This window comes from Hypanus sabinus, chromosome 7, assembly GCF_030144855.1.
Source record: "Hypanus sabinus isolate sHypSab1 chromosome 7, sHypSab1.hap1, whole genome shotgun sequence".
Lineage (NCBI taxonomy): Eukaryota > Metazoa > Chordata > Chondrichthyes > Myliobatiformes > Dasyatidae > Hypanus > Hypanus sabinus.
The window spans coordinates 132471357-132488923 of NC_082712.1; the positions used below are offsets into that span (position 1 = coordinate 132471357).

General features: G+C 41.0%; 1 protein-coding gene across 2 annotated transcripts in view; it reads left to right on the top strand.

The window, feature by feature from the left end:
- dagla (diacylglycerol lipase, alpha) overlaps positions 1 to 17567 on the top strand; it is a 370588-nt gene that overhangs the window by 341755 nt on the left and 11266 nt on the right. The gene's annotated exons all lie outside the window — the stretch shown is intronic.

Genomic DNA, 17567 nt, shown 5'->3' on the forward strand with positions numbered 1-17567 from the left:
GACACAATTACACCTTTATTTTCTTAGAAGATTACATAGATTTGATGTGACACCACATGCTTTAAGAAATTTTTATAGATGCTCAACAGATGGCAGGGTGGAGATATGTCTATACCAAAGGAGGTGAAAGGCACTCCTTCCTTCCACTTGCCTTCAGGTCACCCATGGGCAAGGTGTAGCACCTGTTTAGCCCCTCCCCCTCAATCAGGTACATGAAACTATGGGAACAGGTGGTGGATGGTCGTAGGAGCAGCAGTTACATATCACAAGTCCTGGTTATGTGACCACTGACGCCAGGCAAGCAATCTCTGAAGAATATTGATAATGGCTGGGGTCACCAGTCTTGTAAAGACACTGCACAGAAGAAGGCAATGGCAAACCACTTATGTAGAAAAATTTGCCAAGAATAACCATGATCACCCATCGCATATGACATTGCACATAACAATCAAAGGATGCACAGTGGAATATATTTTAATTGGTTGCATCACAGCCTGGCATAGAACCACTGATGCCAAGTAATGGGTAAGGCTACAGACAGTAGTGGATACAGTCCAGCCCATCACTGGTGAGGCACTTCCCAGCAGTTACATTTACATAGAGCGCTGCCACAGCTTCTCACTATCACCATTGGGCAGGAGATACAGAAACCTTAGGATCCACACAACCAGGTTAAGAAATAATTATTACCCTACAACCATCAGACTTCTGAACTAACACTGAAAGCTTCATTCATCTCTACTCTGAACAGATAATACAGCCTATAGACCCGCTTTCGTGGACTCTTTACAACTCTTGTTCTTAGTATTACTTTTATTTGTGTATTTTGTTTTCTTTAGCCATTGGTGTTTGTTTATGTCAAATCTAATCTTGGAAGAATGCTGTGAACAAAGGCAACCCTTGTAGTTGGTTTTCATAGATTTGACAAAGGCATTTGATACAGTAGACCACCAAGCTTGCTGGCATTTATTGTCAAGACGTGGCTGCTCTATGATAAATCTGGCTGCTCAGCCCTTTATCCAACCCTCCATAAAAGTTGATATCGCCCTTAAAAATATCGCACTTTCCCTACCTTGGCAGCATTCCCTTCTCAAAAGCAGACATTGACTTGGAGATCAACCACCTCCTGAGTAGTGCCAGTGGAGCCTATGCAGGGTTAAGGAAAATAAACTTTGAAAACCGTGACCTACAGATCCAAACAAAGCTTCTGGTCTATAGAGTAGTTGTCCTTCCTACATTACTATAAAAGAATTGAATTATGGACCACCTGCAGAAAGCATATGAAAGCTCAAGAACAATACCACCTAAGAGCCTAACAAAATATTTTGAGGATCAGCTGGAAGGACAGACACACTAACACCAGTGTACTGGAGGAGGCCAACATGAACAGCATCTCCAATACAATTAAGCAATACCAACTCTGATAGATAAGTTATGTTATCTGGATGCCTATCCCACATCTCCCCTAAGTGATCCTTAGTTGAAGGAAGGTCATCGAGCCCCAGTGGACAAAAGAAATATTTCAAAGATAACATCAAAATCAACATGAAGAAATCCAACATTACATCTAAAAACTGGGAAGATGTTGCACTCAATAGCTACAGCTGGATGAAATCTGTTGAAGAGGGAGCTATGCTACATGAGAATGCCATCTGGTGTACTGCAAAGAACAAGTGGCAACTGCGAAAGGACAGAAAGGAAAGACCCACCCATTAACTGCAACCTCCACTTTCTGTTGTCCACCTTAGAGTTTGCTCAGTGATCAAGCAAAGAGTCATGCACTAAAAAAACCCCAACATTATCTCTCATCTCCATGTGAATGATTTTGGAAACAGCCAACTGGAATACTATGTGCAGGTCAGGTTTATATACCTTTAAATAATAACAAACCACAATAATGATTGCTTAAAACAAATGTGCTTCAATTTTATTAGTTTTTATGTGAACTGCAATTTAGCAATAGTGCTGCCATTTATCACTCCAAAATGTCTATTGTCCAGTTTCAGCGATTTTTATACTGGCCGATACTGAGAAATTGGAAGAGAATCTAGATCATGAGAAATTTCAGATTTAAAACATTTCAGCTGCCAGATGAATTTGAAGATCTGGGTTTAAATAGTTTAGAAAAGTTTTGTTGCTGGTATTTAAATGAAGTTATATGACATTGAAGGAATTAGATTGAGATTATACGCAGGGAGTAAGAAGTGAATGCTATTATTTTTAATGATCTTAATGTGATAACTTTGTTAAGACCGTGCATGTAAATTAAATAAAGGCATAAAAAGATTATATGTGTGTCAGTTTTTCCTTTCCCAGAAACTAGAGTATCTCTGGGCCAATCATCAGACCATGTAATTAATTCCATGTCACCAAATAACTTCAAAGGGCTAGACTGGTTACTAGATATAACAGAAGTCATTTAGAGAAGACTTTATATCATATAATATCAGTGAAGATTCATATGGTCTCCCAGTCGTGTGTTGATCGCAGAGGGATTGGAAAGTAATTGTCTCCCCAGTATGCTTTGTATTTTTGCTTCATTTTTTTAATCTTCCCTTGGTAGCTGCCATCTAAGTATCTTGATGTAATGCTTTAAGCAACATAGATGTATATGGTATATTAGGGGTACTTCTCATTTCTTATCCTGCTGTATTCATAACCTTTCATCACTTTACGTAAACTGAGTACATCCTGCTTTTCATTTTCAAACATATTTCTGAATGCCTTCATGGCTCATGAGTTTGAAATTGAAATTGTAATTGCAATATCCAAGCCCAAAAAACTCTGACCATGAGTGATTTGATGTTGTGAGATGATAAATGTAAAAAATAATTCAAATATTCAGCTGCAGAATACAGATGGAAATACTTAATTGATTACAATGTTGGAGCAGTGACTACCTGTAGAAACACAATAGCTTTATTTTTGATGCAACACACACAAAATTATAGTGGAACTCAGCAGGTCAGACAGCATCTATGGAAATTAATAAACAGTCGACGTTTCTGTCCGAGACCCTTCATCAGGACTGGAAGTGAAGGCGGAGAGATGCCAGAATAAGGTGGAAGAAGGGAAGGATGACAGGCTGGAAGGTGATAGATGAAGCCAGATGGGTGGGGGAGGGAAATGTAGTATGAAGCTGGGATGTGATGATTGTAAAAGGCAAAGGGCTGACTGAGCAATTCAAATGTTTTTTTTTTGCTTTGATGCTCATTCTTGTACCCTACTTCTGCAATATATTGGAATGTGATAATTGTTGACTTAAGTGCTATACTATGGCTTATGTTTCTAGTGTTTCCTGCTTGATTTCTTTCAATTTGTTATCTATTTATTTTAAAAAGCCCCATAACACCAACTCTAGCCTCTTTTCTATACCTGTCTCATGTTTTTGTTGTTTCTTATCCACCTCTTCTGTCACAAAGTTACTGAACAATAAAGTTAGGTAATAAATGCTCTATATATATTATCTTGTGCTAATAGCAGTTGATATTGGTATGATGATAGCTACATGAGAGCATTTGTCCTACTGCTGACATTAATTATAAGTATAATGCAGCAAGAGGTAAGATGTCTATTTCCAACCTTAAAAGAATACCCTTTTAAATTAACATGACACTTTTGAATCAATTTATAGCTTCTTGAATAGCACTGTCTCTTTGCTATAGGCTGGTGCTGAATTAATGGAAACTTAGCTATGTTATCATTCTTGAAACATTGCTAGGCCTGTTTCAAATTCTTTTGATAAGAGAAGAGGAGAAACTAATTACCAGTGCACATTGATTTGGGAAAAATTCAAACTAGGGAAAGCATATCAATATTATGATAGAGAAGGTATATCAGAAGCTGATGAAATGAGCTCTTCAGTCCATTTATCTTCATTCTCCCAGTGAAGTGAAGAGAATAGAACCCAGTGGAGAGAATAGAGATGTGTTTACACTTATAAAAATGCAAACAAGGGAAAATTATAAATAAAACATAGAGATGCCTAAAGTGAATCCTACCCCAAAAGAGTTTGTTGCTTCTCTGTTCTTGAACCTCCTTATACTGGAGGATCCTAATGGAAGCAGTGAGGAAGGCAAGCAAATCCTAACAAAGTAAATGAAATTTTCTCTTTTCAGTCTCCATAAAGAGTTACTCTTATTATTTTAGGAATGTTAGTATGTTCTAAAGAAATGCTCACAATCTTGCCAACTTAAAAAGCCTGCAAAATGGACTAATACCTTTGAAAGATGATTCAGGTTCCAAAAAAAAAATGACAGTATGAAAATGTCTTTGAAAATAGATCTAATAGGTAATGAAGAAGATTTGGACAGCAAATACAATGTGATTTGCATGAAATACAGTGAAATATAAGCCTAATTCTGTCTTAAACTTTTCTTGATTGTTATGTAGGTTTATCATAATGTGCACCACTATTCCATCAAATTTATGGAATATACAAAATACTCTTGGTAACAGTGGTGCAATTACTGAAAGAAGAAGTGGATTTTGAAGCCAAAATGGCATGTATTTCAAGGGGTATAGAATATAATGATTCCAAGAATGAAAGAGTTACCATATGATGAATGTCTGGCAGCTCTTGGACTGTATTCCCTGGAGTTCAGGAGACTGAGATGGGGATCTCATAGAAACATTCCATATGTTAAAAGGCCTGAACAGATTAGATATGGCAAAGGTACTTCCCACGGTAGGGAAGTCTAGGACAAGAGGGCATGACTTCAGGATTGAAAGATATCCATTTAGAACAGATGCAGAGAAATTACTTTAGACAGGGGTTGGTAAATCTGTGGAATTTGTTGCCACGAGCAGCTGTGGAGGCCAAGTCATTGGGTTGTTTTAAGGTTAAGATAAATAGGATCGTGATTAGCCCGGGCACGAAAGGGTATGGGGAGAAGGTGGAGGAGTGGATCAGCCCATGATTGAATGGTGGAGTAAGCCAAATGGGTCGAATGGCCTGCTTCTGTTCCTATATCTTATGCTCTTACAAAAGCAAGGGGATGATGCTAAGCTTTTGTAAAACAATAGTCAGGCCACACTTGGAGTATTGTCAACAGTTTTGGGCCCCATATCTCAGAAAGAATGTGTTGTCATTGGCGAGAATACAGAGGAGATTTACGAGGATGATTCCATGAATGAAAGAGTTAACATAATTGGAGCGTTTGGCAGTTTTGGGCCTGTACTCACTAGAATTTAGAAGAATGTGGGCGGGGGGGGGGGGGGGGACTCTGTTGAAAGGACTAGATAGGGTGGATGTGAAGAGGACGTTTCCTGTGGTGGGAGTATCCAGAACTAGAGGGCACAGCCTCAAAATTGAGGGATGACCCTTTAGAACAGAGGTAAGGAGGAATTTTTTTTTTTTGTCAGAGAGTAGTAAATCTGTGGAATGCTCTGCCACAGACTGCAGTGGAGGCCAAGTCCATGGGTATATTTAAGGCTGAAGTTGATGGTTTCCTTGATTGGTCAGGGAATCAAAGGATATGGTAAGAAGGCAGCTGTATGGGGTTGAGGGTCAGCTATGATCAGCCATGATGGAATGTGGAGCAGACTTGATGAGCTGAATGGCCCAATTATGCTCCTATGTCTTATGGTCTTGTGGCCCCAAACAGTCCTTCCAGATGAGGCGATACATCACCTGTGAGCCTGTTGGGGTCAGTTACTGTGCCTAGTGTTCCTGCCTTGGCTCCTGTATATTGGTGAGACCTGATGTAGATTGCGAGACCACTTAGCCATGAATCTATGCTCCATCAGTCAGAAGTAGGATCTCCCTTTGGCCATCCATTTTAATTCTACTTCCCGTTCCCGTTCCAATATGTCTATCTGTGGCCTCCTCTACTGTTATGATGGTGCCACACTTGGGTTGGAGAAATATCACCTTATGTTTTGTCTGGGTAGCCTTCAACCTGATGGCATGAACATTGATTTCTTGAATTTCCTGTAATTCCCCCCCTTCACATTCCCATTCCCCATCCCCCTTTCCCCCTCTCACCTTATCTCCTTGCCTGCCCATTGCCTCCCTCTGGTCCTCCTCCCCCTTTGCTTTCTTCCATGGACTTCTGTTCTCTCCTATTAGATTCCAACTTCTCCAGCCCGGCATCTCTTTCACCAATAACTTCCCAGCTCTTTACTTCACCCCTCACCGTCCTGGCCTCATCTATCACCTTGTGTTTCTCTCTCCCCTTCCTCCACCTTGTAAATCTCATCTTTTTTTTCTCCAGTCCTGCTGAAGGGTCTCGGCCTGCAATGTCAACTGTACTCTTTTCCATAGATGCTGCCTGGCCTGCTGTGTTCCACCAGCATTTTGTGTGTGTTGCTTATATAATTCTGCTGCTGGACACTATTATCTATTTCCTCACCATTGATTATGAAACACATTTGCCTTGAGTTATATTTTTCATAGTACAAATATGTTGTATTCATTCCTGGCTTTCCTAAGTTTGAAATGTTTAACCGAATTCTATAATTTTCTCCGGTTTGGGTTTAATTGTCCTTCAGCCGAATACAGGAATACACCCCAATGAAGCAGCTTTCCTCTGGGACCAATTTGTAATACACAGTACAAACAATCACACAGAGCATATATAGTACACATAGCTATGACAGCAGAAAAAAGTTACAAAAATTTTTTTTTAAATAATATAGCCAAGTGCCTGAGTGTCATGGCCTGTAGATTGCTGCTGCACAGATGTTGTCCTGGAGCCATGCTTCTGCAAGGACAAGTCACAGCAGTTCCTCATTTTGCACAAGTGCAGCTGCAAACGAATGTCATCCAGCTTGTCTTCCTGGGAGAGAATACTGGAGGGCAGCACCGACAGGAAGGACCAGCCCCTAACCCAGTAGGGATCCAGCGGCACCACAACCAGTTCTCTGGTTCTTTCCATCATGTCCCTAACTTGTTGCCTACTCCTCAGTATGTAATTTTGTAACTTCCTTCCTAAATGCAGGAATACTCTCTATTCATCATTTCCCTCCTTGTTTCTTGGATGACTTAATTTTGATATTCTCCTCCTCATCTCCAACAAGCTTGAAGTGCCTTGTTATCCATAATCACATGTATTACTGGGGTGAACCTTCTGTTAATAGATAATATACAATCAGTGGCCACTTTATATAAGTACCTCCTGTACCGAATAACATGGCTACTGAATGTTTGAGGTCTTCTGCTGCCTTTCCCGTCCTCTTCAAGGTTCAATGTGTTGTGCATTCAGAGATGTTCTTCTGCCCGCAGCATGGTTATTTGAGTTACTGTGCCCTCCTGTCAGCTTGACCATTCTGGCTATTCTCCTCTGACCTCATTAACAAGGCATTTTTGCCCATAGAATTGTTGCACATTAGATTTTTTTGGTACCATTCTCTGTAAACTCTCGAGATTGTTGTGCAGGAAAATCCCAAGAGATCAGCAGTTTCAAAGATACTCAAACTACCTTGTCTGACACCAACAATCATTCCATGGTCAAATTCACTTAGAATACATTTCCCTGCCATTCTGCTGTTTGGTCTGAGCAATAACTGAACCGCTTCACCATCTCCGCATGCTTTGATGTATTTATTTGCAGCCACATGATTAGCTAATTAGATATTTGCATTATCAAGCAGGTGTGCAGGTCTACCTAATTAAGTGGCCACTGAGTGGATAAATGTAACCTTTGCTTCTTCTAATAGCTGAGTATTTGGTTATCAGTATTATATAAATATTATTAGAATTTTTAAATATAGCAGAACATTTCCAATGGCAAATGTTACAAATTCTAGAGTCTTAGTGCTCTTCTTTGCGACACAGGTAATATTTTTGATTTTCATTCAGGTTGGAAACTTTGCCGAAATAAGACAGCACTCAAGGCCAAATCCATTTACAATCAAGCAAAGGAGCAGGCTGAGCAGAAACAGACACCTGTGGTTCAAACTTAAACTGCAATAACATCAACCTGAGAGAGAACAGGCTATTGTACAAGATCTGAACTTTTTCAAAAGTACCATCTAGAATGTACTTGTATAGAGGTAAAAGAATGAAAGGAAAGTTTGAAAGAATGATAGTGTTAGACTTCCTATTAACTTTAGTTATAAGTACATTAGTAATATCCAGAATGTTTTTAAAGGTGCTCATACATACAGTAGTATGAGCAGCCAGTTTTCTGCTGCAAAGTCCTTAAAATTTAGTCATTAATTAGATTTTAACTCTTCTCTGACTGAGCCTTTGTTTTTGCATAGTTAAATAGGCATGGACTTGCTAAGTCTAAAGTCACCCAGCGTTTTCGCAGAGTCCTCTTACTAGGTGTAGGCTCCAAGTCAGGCTCTGGGTCTACCTGGACCCCTTGTCCCAGGGGCAGCAGGTGGTTCAGATGGAGAATCTTGACAGGCCCATTCCCCTCCTCTGGTTTCACCCGGAAAACTGGTAGTTTTGTCATCTGACTCTCCACCACATAGGGTGTGGCCACCTAGCAGTCAACCAACTTGTGCTTTCCAGATATAGCCCCAAGTTCCTTATGAGGACTCGGTCTCCTGGCAGGAGTTGGGAGAACCTCACTTTTTGATCATACCTCTTCTTATTTCCTCAATTCTGCTTGGCGGCCATGACCCCAGCCAATTCATAAGCCCTTTTCGGCTCTCTCCTCATATCAGACACATACTTCAGATAAGGCTTCGGTGGTAAGTCACCCTCATCAGTCCAAAAACGAAGATCAATGGGCAACCTCGCCTCACACCCAAACATCAGATAATATGGCGAGTATCCAGTAGCCTCATTTCGTGTACAGTTGTAACAGTGAACCAGATGCCCAATATGCTGACTCCACCTGCTCTTCTTGCTGATCTCCAGGGTCCCGAGCATGTCTAGCAAGGCCCAATTAAACTTCTCAGGCTAGGATCGCCCTGTGGGTGATAGGGAATGGTCCCCAACTTCTCATCTCCAAGCATGCCCAGTATTCATAGATGAGTCTGCTCTCAAAGTCCTGTCCCTGGTCACGATGTACACGCCTGGAAAGACCATAATAAACGATGACTAAAACATTTGCAATGTTGCTGGCATCGGGTTCTATGGACAGGAAATCCATACACACTAGGTTCGGGGGCCCTGCACTCTATAAGTGTCACAGGTTCATATCAGATTAAATTTCCAATCATTTATAAGACTCTCTATAGTTTGCTGCTTTATCTAATCACATTCGGGGCCAGTAAAACTGGTCTCTGAGCAATCAACACACACAAAATGCTTGCGGAACGCAGCAGGTCAGGCAGCATCTATAGGGAAAAGCACTGTCGACGTTTCAGGCCGAGACCCTTTGTCAGGACTAACTGAAAGGAAAGATAGTAAGAGATTTGAAAGTGGGGGGAGGGGAAAATGTGAAATGATAGGAGAAGAGTGGGGGGGGGGGGTGAAGCTGAGAGCCAGAAAGGTGATTGGCAAAAGGGACACAGAGCTAGAGAAGGGAAAGGATCATGGGACGGGAGGCCTAGGGAGAAAGAAAGGGGGAGGGGAGCACCAGAGGGAGATGGAGAACAGGCAGAGTGATGGGCAGAGAGAGAAAGAAAAAAAAGGGAGGGGGAAAAAAACTAAATATATCAGGGATGGGGTAAGAAGGGGAGGAGGGGCATTAACAGAAGTTAGAGAAGTCAATGTTCATGCCATCAGGTTGGAGGCTACCCAGCCGGTATATAAGGTGTTGTTCCTCCAACCTGAGTGTGGCTTCATCTTGACAGTAGAGGAGGCCATGGATTGACATATCAGAATGGGAATGGGACATGAAATTGAAATGTGTGGCCACTGGGAGATCCTGCTTTCTGTGGCAGACAAAGCGTAGGTGTTCAGCGAAATGGTCTCCCAGTCTGCGTTGGGTCTCACCAATATATAAAAGACCGCACCGGATGCAGTATACCACACCAGCCGACTCACAGGTGAAGTGTCGCCTCACCTGAAAGGACTGTCTGGAGCTCTGAATGGTGGTGAGGGAGGAAGTGTACGGGCAGGTGTAGCACTTGTTCAAAACCTTCCCACCTATGTTTGTGACACTTCTCATGCTTTGAATTTTTTCAATGATTTTAAGTTCCCTGGCCCCCACCGCCTTATTTTGACTATGGATGTCCAGTCCCTATATACCTCCATCCCCCACCAGGAAGGTCTCAAAGCTCTCCGCTTCTTTTTGGATTCCAGACCTAACCAATTCCCCTCTACCACCACTCTCCTCTGTCTAGCAGAATTAGTTCTTACTCTCAATAATTTCTCCTTTGGCTCCTCCCACTTCCTCCAAACTAAAAGTGTAGCCATGGGTCCCAGTTATGCCTGCCTTTTTGTTGACTTTGTGGAACAGTCCACGTTCCAAGCCTGTACGGATATCCGTCTCCCTCTTTTCCTTCGCTACATCGACGACTGCATTGGCGCTGCCTCCTGCATGCATACTGAACTTGTTAACTTCATTAACTTTGCCTCCAACTTTCACCCAGCCCTCAAATTTACCTGGTCTATTTCTGACACCTCCCTCCCCTTTCTTGATCTTTCTGTCACCATCTCTGGAGACAGCCTATCCACTGATATCTACTATAAGCCTACAGACTCTCACAGCTACCTGGACTATTCCTCTTCTCACCCTGTCTCTTGCAAAAATGCTATCCCCTTCTCACAATTCCTCCTTCTCTGCCGCATCTGCTCTCAGGATGAGGCTTTTCATTCCAGGACGAAGGAGATGTCTTCCATTTTTAAACAAAGGGGCTTCTTCCACCATCAACTCTGCTCTCAAATGCATCTCTCCCATTTCCCGCACATCTGCCCTCACCTCATCCACCCACCACCCCACTCGGGATAGGGTCCCCCTTGTCCTCACCTACCGCCCCACCAGCCTTCGGATCCAACGTATAATTCTCCATAACTTCCGCCACCTCCAACAGGATCCCACTACCAAGCACATCTTTCCCTCCCCCCTCTTTCTGCTTTCTGCAGGGATCGTTCCCTTCGCAACTCCCTTGTCCATTCATCCCCCCCCATCCCTTCCCACCGATTTCCCTCCTGGCACTTATCCTTGCAAGTGAAACAAATGCTACAACTGCCCTTACACTTCCTCCCTCACCACCATTCAGGGCCCCAGACAGTCCTTTCAGGTGAGGCGACACTTCACCTGTGAGTCGGCTGGTGTGGTATACTGCGTCCGGTGCTCCCGGTGTGGACTTTTATATATTGGTGAGACCCGATACAGACTGGGAGACTATTTTGCTGAACACCTATGCTCTGTCCGCCAGAGAAAGCAGGATCCCCCAGTGGCCACACATTTTAATTCCACGTCCCATTCCCATTCTGATATGTCTCCCCATGGCCTTCTCTACTGTCAAGATGAAGCCACACTCAGGTTGGAGGAACAACACCTTATATACCGGCCGGGTAGCCTCCAACCTGATGGCATGAACATTGACTTCTCTAACTTTCGTTAATGCCCCTCCTCCCCTTCTTACCCCATTCCTGATATATTTAGTTTTTTTCCACTCCCCTTTTTTTTCTCTCTCTGCCCATCATTCTGCCTGTTCTCCATCTCCCTCTGGTGCTCCCCTCCCCCTTCCTTTCTCCCTAGGCCTCCTGTCCCATGATCCTTTCCCTTCTCTAGCTCTGTATCCCTTTTGCCAATCACCTTTCTGGCTCTCAGCTTCACCGCACCCCCTCCGGTCTTCTCCTATCCTTTCTCATTTTCCCCTCCCCCTTCTACTTTCAAATCTCTTACTATCTTTCCTTAGTCCTGACGAAGGGTCTCAGCCTGAAACGTCGACAGTGCTTCTCCCTAAAGATGCTGCCTGGCCTGCTGTGTTCCACCAGCATTTTGTGTGTGTTGCTTGAATTTCCAGCATCTGCAGATTTCCTCATGTTTGCCTCTGAGCAATCCATAGGTCTTTTCCACCCCCAGATGTCTAGAATATTCATGAAGTGACTTCAACACAATCCTCAGATACTTCTCAGGCAGAACCAGCTGGCAATGCCAAGGTCAGTCCGGGGGTGTCATGATCCGGTATAAGATCTGGTTCTTCAACTCCATCCGAGGCCATTCTTTCAGTAATGGAGGCACCGAAGCGTGTTTCGTCTTCTCCACCTGAGCCATGTCTCCCTTTCCAACCACGGGACTTGGACTAATTAGACATTCCAAATCCGACCACTCTTTCCCCTCACTCCTCAGCAATGATAGAGCCCTGTCTGTCATTTTCCCAATTTATAACATTTTTAAAAGATTAAATAGCTGATTTAAAAAAAATTGTTTGGGAAACTTTAGATTTGATGAGTCATATGTACAGATAATCTGAAGAAACTGGGATTGCAGAATAATTGCAAATAGAATAAATTTCCCTCATTTTATAGTACTCTTCTGAACTATGTTTAATCTGCACTATACTCAGTATTTCAGGGTAAAGTCAGCTATTGATCCTACTATTAGTAAAGTGCCTTCAAGTGCAGTGTTGAATGAACATTCTATTAGCTCTATTGTGTTATATATGGACTTCAGCAACTCCTTTGACAAGGTCCCACATGTAAGGCTGGTCCAGAAGGTTGAATCTGATGAGATCTAAGGTGACCTTGCAAACTAAGTATAATATTATCTTGCTGGTAGAGTCAGAGTGGTAGTGAAGGGTTGTTTTTCAGATTGGAGGCCTGAGCCCAGTGCAATGCTGTTAGCATTTATGCTGGATCTCTGATACTTGTGATTTATATCAATAACTTGAATAAGAATTTAAGGCATTAACTGTAGTATGTTTATGGATGCTACCAAAATTTGGTGGCAAACTGGACATAGATGAAGGCTATCTAAGATTACGATGGGATCTAGATCAACTCGAAGTGGGTCAAGGAAGGAATGGCAGATGGAATTTAACTGTGTTAAGTGCGAAGTGTTGCATTTTGGGAAATTGGCAGGGCTCTCCAGGATGTTGAAGAACAGAATGACACCTTAGTACATGTACACAGTTCCCTGAAAGTTGTGGCACAGACAGGTGTGGAAGGTATTGTTTGGAACACTAGCCTTCATCGTTTAATGAGTGCAAGAGTTGGGATGCTGCACAAATCATTAGCAAATTGCCAATTGATGGACAATCGTTTGCATTTCTGGTTGCCCTGCTATAGCAAGAATATCATTCATCTGGAAAGAGTGCAGAAAATTCACTAGGTATCCTGACTGGAGAATTTGAGTCACAAGGAGAGATTAGGTCTACTGGACCTGTTTTTCTCCTGGAGTATAAGAGACTCGGGTGACCTGAGATAAATAAAATAATGAAGAGCACAGATAAGGTCAGAGTGCTTTTTTCCAGGGTGGGAGAGCTCAAAACTGGAGAGATTCAGTTTCCTGTAATACCATGGGCTCTTAACATGATAAGCAGCCTCATATGTGGCACCTTGTCAAAGACCTTCTGAAAGTCCAAATATACAACATCCACTGCATCCCCTTTATCTGTCCTACTTGTAATCTCTTCAAAGAATTCCAACAGGTTTGTCAGGCAAGATTTTCCCTTAAGGAAACCATTCTGACTTTGGCCTCTCTTGTTCTGTGTCACCGAGTACCCCACAACCTCATTCTTAATCAACTCCAACTCTTCCCAACAATTGAGGTGAGGTGTATAATTTCTTTTTTGCTGTCTTCCTCCTTTCTTAAAGAGTGGCATAAATTTTGCAATAATGCTTCCACAATCTCAACTGTTGCCTCTTTCAGATCCCCAGGGTGCAGTACACTTAAGTCTTTTTGAGCACCTGCTGCCTTGTCTTAGTAGCTGCACTCATTTCTCTTCCCTCACACCCTTCAACATCTGGCACACTGCTAGCTACTGTCTTCCATAGTGAAGGCTGATGCAGAATACACATTTAGTTCATCTGCCATCTCCTTGCCCATGTTATTATTTCTCCAGCCTCATTTTCTAGCGGTCCTATATCCTCTTTCATCTCTCTTTTATTTTTTACATACAGTACTCGAAAAAGCTTTTACTATTCATTTTGATACTGTTTGCCAGCTTGCCTTCATATTTCATCTTGTCCCTCCTGATGATTCTTCTAGTTGCTCTTGGAAGGTTTTTAAAAGCTTCCCAATCTATCTTCTTGCTAATACTTGCTTTGTTGTTTGGCCTCTCTTTCACTTTTACATTAGTTTTGACTTCCCTTGTCAGCCACAATTGTACTATTTTGCCATTTGAGTATTTCTTTGTTTTTGAAATACACCTATCTTGCACCTTCCTTGTTTTCCCAGAAACTCACTTTATTACTGCTCTGCTGTCATCCATGCCAGCACCTCCTTTCAATTTACTTTGGCTAACTCCTCTCTCTTTCCTTTACTCCACTGAAATACTGCTACATCACACTTTCTCCCTATCAAATTTCAAATTGAACTTAGTCATATTGAGGCAGCAATCCAGAAATTACTACCCTGGAGGTCCTGCTTCTCAGCTTTCTGCCTACTTCTCTGTTTATGCTGTACTTCTCTGAGTGAGGTTTTACACTTCTAAACACAAACCAATAAGCAATTAAATATGGTTTCAACAGTTATAAATACTCAACTTCAACATATTGAGTGTAGACAGGCAACTTTCTAGAATTACAATGGTTTCACATCTCAACTGATACGACATCTTTGAAAATTCAAATGCCATTGGATGGTCAAAAGAGTTGAACACAAAACTACAGGCACTCAAGATATTTGTTTTACAGCACTGAAAATGGATCCCTTATATGCAAACAACAAGAATATTAATTGTCAAAGCAAACATTTTGAATTGTGCTTTAAGTGGCAGGGATGTATTTAATTATGCACTTATGCAGGAGATGGCCATTTAATACATTGCCCAGTGTCAGTTTTGGAAACATAATGAGATATTATGTTAGTTCCAATAAACATAAACATTTGTTTATTGTCTTCCTTTTGCCTAGTTACAATAGTGTCAAATCGGAATGCCCCACACCCAATAGTGCATTTCGTTAGCCTTAGCTTCAAATAATGCTACCTTGTTAGCCTTTTTTTTTGAAGACTGGTTCTCATTTTTATTATGTACCCCTATCCCCTAACTCCTGTAAAGTGTCCTGTGCCTAATAATCCCTGAGAAGGAAGAGAAATGATTAGTAGTTTGTTTTGGAAATAAGTGATCTGTATTCCTCAGTTGTTTTAATGTTTAAATCAATAATTGTAAAACTTTTAACTTGGATTCATATAAGCATTTACAAGAATCCAACTGAAAAATATACAACTATTAATTAGGCCTAACATTGACAAATACTGTATCTCAAGTGGGAAGGAGCAAAGGAAAAGGATCACTCTCAGAGCCCAAGGCTTTACTGTTATTGTAATCATTCTCATTTAAGCATTGTCTGTATGAACAGACTACCAGGTTATGGTTATGGAAAAGGACAGTGTTTATTAATCCACTGGAAACGTGGACTTGAGTGAAAGAGTAGCAAGAGAGAACACAGCAGTTGATAGTGCTTCTCACAGGAAGTAATGGTAGTTTCCTTGCAGGGCTTTGGAGATGACCAAAAGAACCAACTGAAAGAAGGAGCTGGGCTAAGAGAATGACAAACACTCACACACACACACACACACTCACTCTTTCGCACACTCTTGCTCTCACTCTCGCTGATTCCCTCTCACTCACACTTTCTCACAGTCATGCTCACTCAAAGATTCAAATAAATCACTATTTGGAAATGGATCCAAATTGTTCAAACAGCATTAGTTCAGTTGCAGTTTATTCTTGACATTGTGTACCACGGTGTAATAAACAAGGAAATAGCATTTTATGTCAGTAGTCAGTAAGATAATTTCAGGAATGAACATGCTCACAGCAGTTTATTAAATCAATCGGAATATCTCAAAATGTGCATCTTTGTTATTTGAGTTCCCAGGTTATTTTTTTATTCCTTTTTACATGTTGATGTGCATTTGCCAGTGGATCAGAACTGAGGTTATGCTTGCTTGACAAAGTTAACTTTGAGAAAGAAGCTAATGGTGAGCTTTTAGAACCTTCTTGTTCTTCATGCAGTTTGTTTCTGATCACTATAAGAGGAACAGAGTTAACGTTACAGCTCGATGACCTTTTACAGACAGACATACTTTATCGATCCCGAGGGAAATTGGGTTTCATTACAGTCGCACCAACTAAGAATAGTGTAGAAATACAGCAGTATAAAACCATAAATAATTAAATAATAATAAGTAAATTATTCCAAGTGGAAATAAGTCCAGGACCAGCCTATTGGCTCAGGGTGTCTGACACTCCAAGGGAGAAGTTGTAAAGTTTGATGGCCACAGGCAGGAATGACTTCCTATGATGCTTGGAATGCATCTGGAATTCCTATTTTCGTGGAATGAAATATCATAAATCTGAAACATTAATGGTGTTTTTCCACCAACAGATGTAGGTGATTATTTCTAGCATTGGCTGTTTACTTTTTAACCTTCTTATGTACATTTTTGATGTCAGTTTGCCATTGGAAGGAACATTAACTCCACAGAGAGGGAAGGCAGCTACAGGATAAGTCCCCTCACAGATGCTGGCAAAATACTATTAGTAATACTTGGAACATTGGTTATCATCCTGAAGATTGATGAATGTAATTGACAGGCAAGGAAAAATCTGTTGTGCAGGAAAGTACTTTCTTGCACTCTATCATGAACTAATTGAACCTCAATCTGATTACATATTTGGCAAACATTTAGCTATAATTATAATATCTGTAATTTGAGAGTCATGGAGGAAGTCTCTATTATACTTTCAGCTCTCCATCCCCCCAACAACACTCACATGTACAATCATGACTTGACAGTAATTTTCACCAGGGCAGACTAATTCACTCATCAACAAAGTCTTAAGTTCTATTCACTGTGCACAATCCAGAATGTGTTAATCTAGATCTAGGAATAAATAATGTCTGCCAAATTCTGTCATAATGCACAAGCGGGAGGAAAGAATTGCTCAGCAAAAGTATGTAGGCATAATTTTTCATAACAAGTGGAGGCATAAATGATTAATGCACAAGTTTTAGAAAATAATTTTAATAAGATGTAAAGTTTGAGTGATTGGTCTCTGAGGACTTTTGAGAAAATGTAGAATAACACTGACATTCACCAATGTTTTGCTCTTCCTGCAGAACTGAAGCCCAAGTCAAAATCAGGAAGTTTATTTCCCAGTACAGATGTTTTGTTTTTCTTTACAATAAGAAGTTACAGATATTAAGATGTAAATAGTTCTTGCATTTTGATTTAAATGTGTAGCTCAAAGTACAGCATTTAGATATTTTCTCCATGATGTATTGCAAGCCACTGTTTAAGTAATTTTCTTGAGGTAGTCTATACACATCATCACATTTTTCCAGCTGGTTATCTGTTCTATGGAACATCATCTGCCAGTTTTTATCTATCTTGTTTGTCTTGACTCGTAATTGTTCAAAGGGATCTGATCTGTATAGTATGTTCTTAAAAAATTCTTTAATTGGATACATTCTTCACGTTTATAACTATGTTATTGTGATTTTTTTTGGTAATACTTCTGTCCACATTTAAAATGTAAACCTTTAGGTTACACATCATCCAAGCTTGTAACTAGCATGCATCCCCGTATTTACACATACTGTA